At 32.6% G+C, this 9,358-nt stretch overlaps 1 pseudogene; it reads right to left on the bottom strand.

Moving 5' to 3' along the window:
• Positions 1–1,496: 1,496 nt before the first annotated feature.
• On the bottom strand, positions 1,497–6,795 carry LOC126722804 (beta-glucosidase 12-like; annotated as a pseudogene).
• Between the last annotated feature and the right edge of the window lie 2,563 nt (positions 6,796–9,358).

The raw sequence follows: 9,358 nt of genomic DNA, 5'->3' as shown, positions 1-9,358 counted from the left end.
AAAACAAGATGTTTAGTCATGTTTAGACTTGCTCAAATTTGTGTCTTTTATATAAAGTTGGATTTAAGTTGATGCAGAATTAAAAGTGCAATTCAGCCTAGTTCAATTAATCGAAGCTTAGGCTCGATCAATCGAAATTCGGCCAGAATGCGTTTTCTGCAGAATTCCAACTCAGCCCTAGTTCATTTAAAAACATTTAGGGTTTTGTATTTTTGCCTTAGGTATATAAGGCAAACCCTAGCCACGTTTTATTGTTACTCATATTGCTATTTGTGTAAATCTCTTGTGAGATTTGTGAGGAGATTTCCTTTACACAAGTTTAGGATTATCAAGAAGGCGATTCGTTCAAGAACTTGATGATTATTCAGTTGCTGCCATAAGAACTTAAAGAAACACAAGCGGGTATGCTTGTACTTGCTAGAGAATCCAAGAAAGAAGGAGTCCGTGGTCTTGGAACTTACACATGGTTGTGTCAGTAAGTTTCTACTGGTGGGTAGCAATAGGATGTTAGTGGTCTAAGTCCTATTGGAAAACTTCGATTCTTTCATAGAGGATTCAGGTTTACCTTGAGGATAGCTAAGTTAAATCTTCCCTAGGTTTTTACTGGATTAGTTTCCTGGGTGATCATATCATTGTGTTATTTATATGATTGTTTGATTGTGATAACCTAGATTTGGAATTTGGACTAAGTAATAACTTGGCTAATTACCTAGGTTAATCCAATTGTATTTTTAAGGAGTCTAAAAACTATCAGTTATAAATATCATTCAACTTTAACATAATGCGCATTAGTGGATTTTTTTATTTGTGTGAATTGTGAGTCTTCATTTCCTTATAATTATCTTCTTTTTTATCTTTAACCAGTTAATTATGTCCTTCAAGCAAAAATTCACATAATTATGCTCATCCAAGCTTCCTCAACTGCTTCCATCTATGCGACCAACCATGTTATCATAATTTTTTTAAGGATAAAGCTTAGATATGATACCTTAGATGTGGTACATTAGGTTCCTCAATTAGATTTAAACACGTGGTTGCATTGACCAATAAAATACAAATAAATTTATCTTTTTAAATGAAAATTAAATTCAAAACAACCTAAAGTATTGTACCTAAGTATCTAAGTTTTATAGTACAAAAATATCTAATATATGCCACAAAATATAAAACAAGAGACAAGTGAGATTCCTTTTATTTATTAAGATTAGTACATAAAATAGAAAAATCGTGTATATCTTATTGTGATTAATCTTAAGTGCAAACTTATTCACTCAATGAATTACATGCTAGACTGCTAGTCTTAATAAATAAATAAATAATCAAGTTAATTACAAGTTGAACCACTCTGTTTATGAAATATTTTAGAAAAATCATGTATCCAATCACACCAGGCAATAGTTTGTTCAAAGGATCATATAAGAAGAAGAATCTCCAATAAACAATAAAGCTAGGTTAGAAAAAGACAATTTCCTCTCTTATGGCTCAAGAGTTACAACTTATTTTAGGAGAAACAACTTGAACAAATAGGCAGAGTACTTGAGGTATCTCCTCAAGTTGTTATTAAAATCAACAAAGACGAGGCCAAACTGAACAGTGTAGCCAGCATCCCATTCAAAGTCATTAAAGAATGACCAAACATAGTATCCCTTCACATTCACGCCCTCCCTGCCAAAATTTCACTATTAAAATCATTTTTTAATATCAAAAAATTATATAAATATATATATATTCTTTAATTTTAATTCTATTTTGTCTGTCCTCCTATATATTTTTCTACCATAACCAAATTAAAAAAATTACACAAAAATGTTTTTCGTTAACACTCACTTGATAGCTTTTAAAAGATAAGATAAATGTCCATAATGGTATCTTATCCTCCGACTATCTTTGAGGGCATCTTTAATTGGCAAAGATATATTATTTGCATCAGCCATTCCTACAAAAGAAGAGTGCAATAAATTACTATCGTAATATTATATAAGATACTGCAAAAAAATATTCTAATAAAAAAATGATAGAGAAAATTGTAGTACCGTTCTTTGTTATGTAAGACAAAATTGACCTTTGCCCTTTTCTATCAAACAATTCAGCATTTTGCTCCCTTTTCCAAACTAATTAGGAAAATGCCCCTTTTTTTAAACTTGATTTTCTCAAAATCAAGTTTTTAAAAAAAAAAAAAAAAAATTCTAGAGCCCTATAGTGGCGTTTTAAGGACCTATAATGGCGTTTTGGAACTCGAGTTACATGCAAGTTTTTTTTTTTTCTTTTTACCTATAACTCGAGTTCATGGAGCTCGAGTTCCAAAACGCTACTATAGGCTCCTTAAAACGTCATTATAAGCTCCTTAAAACACCACTATGGGGCTTAACTCGATAGTGGCGTTTTAAGGAGCTTATAGTGACGTTTTAAAGACCTATAGTAGCGCTCCATGAACATGAGTTACATGCAAGTTTTTTTTTTCTTTTTACCTATAACTCGAGTTCATGGAGCTCGAGTTCCAAAAGGTCATTATAGGCTTCTTAAAACGTCACTATAAGCTCCTTAAAATGCCACTCTAGAGCTTAATTCGATTTTAAGAAAATTGAGTTTCAAAAAAGGGGCATTTCTCTAATTAGTTTGGAAAATGGGGCAAAATGCTAGATTGTTTGATAGAAAGGGGCAAACACCAATTTTGTCCCTGTTATGTATATCACTGGATTGTTGTAGTTTTCCTTTATATATAGCAAAAGCTCTCAAAGTCCCTTAGGATAGATGAATAGCCAATTCAAAGCTGTCTGGAAAACAATTTGTTGCACCACGTTCATTAGGTGATGACATGCATGCAACATGAGACAAAAAATATACATAAACATGCACGCGAGTGCACACAGAAACAAGAAAGTATATATACCAGTGTACCAATAGGAGTTCCATTTTTATCAGCTGTGAAACAAAGTACATATTAAATTGACGAAGGATATAATGATCAAAGAGTAAATAAAATGGGACGAGAAAATAAACTGGTTCTACTTTTTAAGCATACTTGTAACATGTGAGAGTGGCTTGTCTATCAGAGACATAGCTAACATTAACACCATTAGATGAGGGAGCACTTTCTACATAATTTGTAGTGTAGTAATTTACACCAAGAAAATCGAAGGACCCTTTTAGTAACTTGGACTGAGCTTCAGTGAATCTGGGCAATCAATTACCCACCAAAGATTCATGCTTTTAGGATAGTCACCATATATGACCGGATGGACAAACCTATATATACAAATTGTGGATAATTATCAAGCATTTTTGTGCATATAAATGAATAATAAAGTAAATATCCTTGCAAATGAGATTTTATTTTTAATGTAAAAATTACCATTAGAGGCCTTCAAGAGAAGAGTTATGAAAGTTTAAATATATAGAAGAATGAATATGATTAATAACTAAGGATGGCTTTAGAAATTAATCTTTGTTGCAATATGTACTCACCAACCAAAAAAGAATTCAAGAACTCTATAGGTAGCCTTTCTGTTGGTAGAAGTTTGGTATTTTGGTACAAACCAATGTGTCACTATTGAAATCCCAATTTTCCCATGTTGATATGGCTGCAAGCATATTAAGTCAATCACAATTTGTCTAACATCACATATGAACTTTATCAAATTATCATAAAAGCTGAACAAAATACAATTGTACTCAGAAAAAATAATAAATAAATAAATAAAAAAAAAAAAAAAAAAAAAAAAAGAAAAAAAAAAGCAAACAAACAAACAAACTTACTTTAAAGTTGTACACAAACTTAGAGAGCATTTTGATTCACATTCCTGATTGCTTATTTAATGAAAGAACGGTAAAATAGATGGGAGTAAAATTAAAAACCCAATATGCTGACTTTTTTCCCCTTTCCAATCAAATACTAATAAGTTGAATAATTCAAATGGGCATAGTTTATGGGGAAAATTATTAATATTTTATTAAAAAATGCAATGATGTAACTTTTTTTCTTTTATCAATTATACAAACCTGGTACCTGTCCTTGTACAACTTCACGGCACCTCCATGAGCAAGAAGTAAGTTATGGGCAACAATATAGGACTCGGTGGCAGAGTTACCGGCAGTACAATTTCCAACATAATTAGAACATCGTCCTCGTGCAAAAATACCAAAGGTGTACCCATTGATGCATAACCCATTTGGTTCGTTCATTGCTTAACTTGATCCCCAAATGTGTTGAAGCAAAAATCCACATAATCTAGATAATCCTTCCTATTCATATACAACCAAACAGTTAATTATTATTTCTGGCACAATGTATTGAGCATTGGAAGGTCTATATTTTGTTCAATTGCTAATACTTACACTATCTTGGATTCTTGGGGCTTAAAAGTCCACCATACTCATCTTCAAGTGCTTGTGGAGTGTCAAAATGGAACAAAGTCACTAGGGGCTTGATACCATCCCACAATGTGAAACTGAAAGTTTGGAGAAAACATTTATGCAAAAATGCTAAAAATATCAATTTTTATGTTTTTAGACCATTCTAATAAAACTACTAAAATATATTCCGTTAAAGGTTTTTTTTTTTTTTTTTTCAAATTGGGTTGAAAAAATCTTCTCTTTTATATATGTAACCATTCATAAAATCACCAGCGTACATCTTTCTTATTGTGTAGCTAATTATTACTATACTAATGGTTTTGCCCATATATGTTTGACATTACAAAAATTATAGCCGAAAATAAAATGAAGTATAATTTCACCATTCGACAAGAGCACGTTGATGAAGTTGTTGTAGAATTTAACACCTTTTGGGTTCACTCCCCTGCTTATTTTTCTCTCTATAAACAAAATTGAAATGATTCAACAACAACATCAACTAGTGGGTTTTTCTGAAGGAACCAACATCAACTCATTGCTGATCCACCATTTTGACCTTCAAATTAGATTGAAGTTTGTCTTAATGGAACCCATCTTAATTATATATGTTAGGTTCTAAAGTGTAGGACTTTATGTATTTAAAACTCTAATTTGTATTGTTGGCAAACCATGATCAAAACAATGTGTTTAGAAGTGTTTAAAGCTAGCTCAAAGTTGTATGTCAATGTAAGTTGGAATCGAGTGTAAAGCAAAAAGCACTGTGGCTTTCGACCTGGCTCGATCAATCGAAACTTAGGCTCGACCGATCGAAGCTCGGGCAGATTGCTTTTCTGCAGAATTTTCCAACTCAGCCCTAGTTGTTTTAAAACGTTTTTAGGGTTTCTTATTTGTCCTAAGTATAAAAGGCAAACCCTAGCCACGTTTTAGTGTTGCTCATATTGCGGTTTGTGTAAATCTCTTGTGAGATCTAGAGGAGCTTTCCTTTACACAAACTTAGGGTTTTCAAGGAGGAGATATTTTCTACACCTTGATGATCAAAACAGTTGTTGTCATTAAAGTTTAAAGAATACACAAGCAGGGGTGCTTGTAGCTGGTGGGAATCCAAGAAAGAAGGAGTCCGTGAATTTGGAGTTTGCACGTGGTCGTGTTAGTAAGTTCTATTAGTTGGTAGCATTAGGAAGTCAAGCGGGGGTACTTGTAAGTCATTTTGTATGAACTTTGATTCTTTCAAGATAGTGGATTCAAGTTTACCTTGAGGATAGCTAGGTCAAATCCTCCCCAGGTTTTTACCGGTTTAGTTTCCTGGGTGATCATATCGTGTGTTATTTATTTTCTGCTGCTTTGCATGATTTGATCTTTATTATTGTGATAACCTAGACTTGTTTAATTGGACTAAGTAACAACTTGGCTAATTACCTAGGTTTAATCAATTGTTTAAGGGGTCTAAAAACTGTCAAGATACTTAATTACTAGGTAGAGACTTATAGTTATAAATTATGAGAATTGGTTCAAGTGAGAAATCTTACTAGGTAATGTTCTTGACCATGAAATTGAGAATCTAAAAGAGTCCTATCCAATTTTTTCATCAGTTTTATGTCCCTCTGTACCATTTCGTGGGACGGGCTTCTCTCCCACTTGTTAATTCTCCAGTTCTCTCCCGTTTTAATATGGATGAATGCCACGTGGAAACAAAACAATCCAAAGGCCAAAAAATAAGCCATGAAATTCTCCCTTCTTTCTCCACTCTCCTGTTACTTTCACCTGTTCTCTCTCTCTTTCTCCTCTTTTTCCTCTTTCTCTAAATGGACCAAACTTGAGCATCATAAGCATCAAAACAAAAGGGACAAAGGAGTTTATCAAAAAGAAAAAAGAAAAAAAAAAAGGACAAAGGATGTGAGTTCTGTGCAACCCACATCAATGCTTGAGGAGACCAAAAAGGAGTTAAAGATCTCTATTCTCTCAAGGGAAGCCAAGAAAATACATCTATGTAAGGTGGGTGTGAGATTACCATCCTTACTCTTATACCTAACCTTCTATTGGGAGGAACCCAATCTAACCACTCTTGCCAAGAATGATAAAATCTCAAGCATAGCACTCACATCCTTTGTTCTTTTTGTTTTGATGCCTCTGATAGTTTGATGCTCAGGTTTGGTCTGTTTGAAAAGAGAGAGAAAGAGAGAAAAGAGGTGAAGTGATGGAGAGAGAGAGGCAAAACAAGAGAGATAATTTTGTGGCTTATTTTTTGGCCTTTGGATTGTTTTGCTTCCACGTGGCATTCATCCATATTAAAACAGAAGAGAACTAGAGAGTGACAAACGAGAGAGGAGCCCGTCCCCCATTTCGTAATTATCAAAACAAATAATAACATTGAACATGTCTACAAATAGTATGATAGGGTACCTTATAATGATGATAAAAGTCATCAACTACATCTCCATTGTTAGAGCAATTGCATCAGTTGATGCAAAATTGTGCAAAATGGAAAAAAGTGCTCAATGGGTGTAAACTTGTGCATAAATGCACAATTGCTACAATAACTGTGCAAATATGCACGATTACTGTAGGATGTGCATTTAATATTTTAATAATTTTTTCTCTCTCCTCTCTGTTTCTCTCTCAGATCAACTCTCTTTTTCTCTCTCCTCTTTGTACCTAACTCTCACCTCACTCTCTTTCTCTCATCTCATAAATCGCTGGAGGCATTGATCTCTAACTCAAGCTGCAGGCCGGTGTCGCTCGATCTTGTTGCTCAGGGTGTTGATCTCGTTGTTTGATTAGTGGGTTTGATTTTGTTGCTCAAGCTGGAGGCGTCGATCTCGTTGTTGCTCAAGCTATTGCACGTTGTTGCTCAAGTCATCGTCGTCCCTCACTCTCTCTAACCTTTACCACCATCCCTCACTCTTTTTGATAAATGGGTTTTTGGATCTTTGGATTTGGGTAGGTTGATGATGGTTGCTTGATGATGGTGATGATGGTGGCTCAATTGAATGGGTATGTGAATTTCATTGATGGTAGCTTGGTTGAATGGGATGGTGGCTGGGTTGTTGTGTGGCTTGATGATGGTGGTTGGGTGGTTGGATGATGGTGGTTGTGTGGGTTGTCCTGGGTTTGTGAGAGAGATGACAGTGGGAAAAAATGAATATTTTATTGAATAAATATGTAAAATAGATAAACTGATGTGGGTGTTTTGTAAAAATGGGTGTGTAAAACAGAAAAAGTAGGTTTTAGATGTGCAAAATGGAAAATTTTTTGCATTAACTGATGCAATTGCTTTAACCATCTACAATTTTTTCTGCAAGTTTCAAAAAAGATCAAACAGGAGAGAAATTGATATTCAAGGGTGAAAAAATTGATCAGCTTGATTTTCATTGTATAGTTAATTAGTTATATAATTAAGGGTTCTCATTCGATACCAATATTTATTTGGTAGTATAAAAAATCCAATTACTAGCTTGACTTTATTTTTTATTTGTATTGTAGGAGCAATTCAAATTGGTGTTCCAATACCAAAACTGAGAAACCCTAAATATATATACATAGCCAGTTGAAGTGTGATATGATTGGATCACGATGCCTAAATATTTTGTGTTATTAATTGCACATTATTTCATATGTAATATTAAAACATTTTAGTCTTAGACATGCTGCCTATCAGAATACCATATGGTATTTTCTTTTTCTTCTTCTTCTTTTTTTAATTAAAAATTAATCCAATTATTAAGATATTTTTTCTAATTGAAATTCTAGTATCAAAAAGTTTGAAATACTGTTCAATTAAATTTTAACACCAAATATTCTAAAGGAAATTTACTTTTAAACTAATAGTGAAAAATTCATGTTGAAAAATATGTTGTCAATTAACTCGCATGTACAGACACAATGCTAATTAACTACAGCATTTTGCGATTAAAAATGTCACATTAGGTCAAACGATTAAAAATCATATAGCATATGAAAAATTATTTTGTATATTCGACATATTATACCTTCCTCTCGTATAAAAATTGATTCTATTATGTACAACCCATGATGGATCCATCTTTATATGAAATGAGAGCATTCAAATGTACTGAATAATTCCATTCTATTCTCTCAACCTTTCATGACAAGGCTATCCTTAGACTTTCAACTAATGGTTTGTTGCTTATTAAAATTTCACTTTTCTAAAAAATGTGTTCCACGTTTTTTCTTTTTTTGAGAGGCACCCAAATCAGAAAGTCTTGACCTACGATATTTTAAAGAGAAAATCACTAATTTTTTTATTATTATTATTATTATTATTATGGACTCAGTCGAATTTGAAGGATATATTATTATTTAAGTAGAATGGTAGCTAGAGCAAGTGATATGAAAAGAATGGTCATAAAAAAATATATATATAAAAATAATAATAATAATAATAATCAGGAATGATATGACATGTTTGACATGTGGGATCGAATGCATTTGAATACGGGCTACAGATGCTATATATTATTCTCATAATATCTTGTACTCGTATGTTCTTTTTTAAACACAGAAAAGTGTAAATAATATGCAGCTTAAAGATGTCACTTTAAATAAACAACCCCAATAGGATGTCACTTTTCATGGGCACGTTTCAAATGCTGTGGACCTGATTTAATCTGATGAGCTACTGTTTCGAGAAGGAATCCTAAGAATTGCATTATTGATTTTCAAAAAAACAAAAACAAAAAAAAACCCTATATCTTCCATAATTTTTTATTTTTTTTAATCCTGTATCTAAGAATCTCTTCCCATTATAAATCCTAATTACATCTAAATGTTAAGAAAATTGATTTTGCTTGAGGACCAATCACCACAAGTCCTAATTAGAATCACATTTATAAGAAATGTCCGATTAATGTATGTCCTAACCATCAATTTTGAGAAAACTTTAATGGAAAATTGAAAAAACTATTAAAACAATTAATTACCTTTTCGTTTTTCATAAAAAAATTTTCTAAAATGGTTTACTGATGTATACCCTAAGGGCACACATTAG

Source organism: Quercus robur, chromosome 4, assembly GCF_932294415.1.
Source record: "Quercus robur chromosome 4, dhQueRobu3.1, whole genome shotgun sequence".
NCBI lineage: Eukaryota > Viridiplantae > Streptophyta > Magnoliopsida > Fagales > Fagaceae > Quercus > Quercus robur.
The sequence above is the reverse complement of the archived record's forward strand: the minus strand, read 5'-3'. Positions and strand labels throughout refer to the sequence as shown.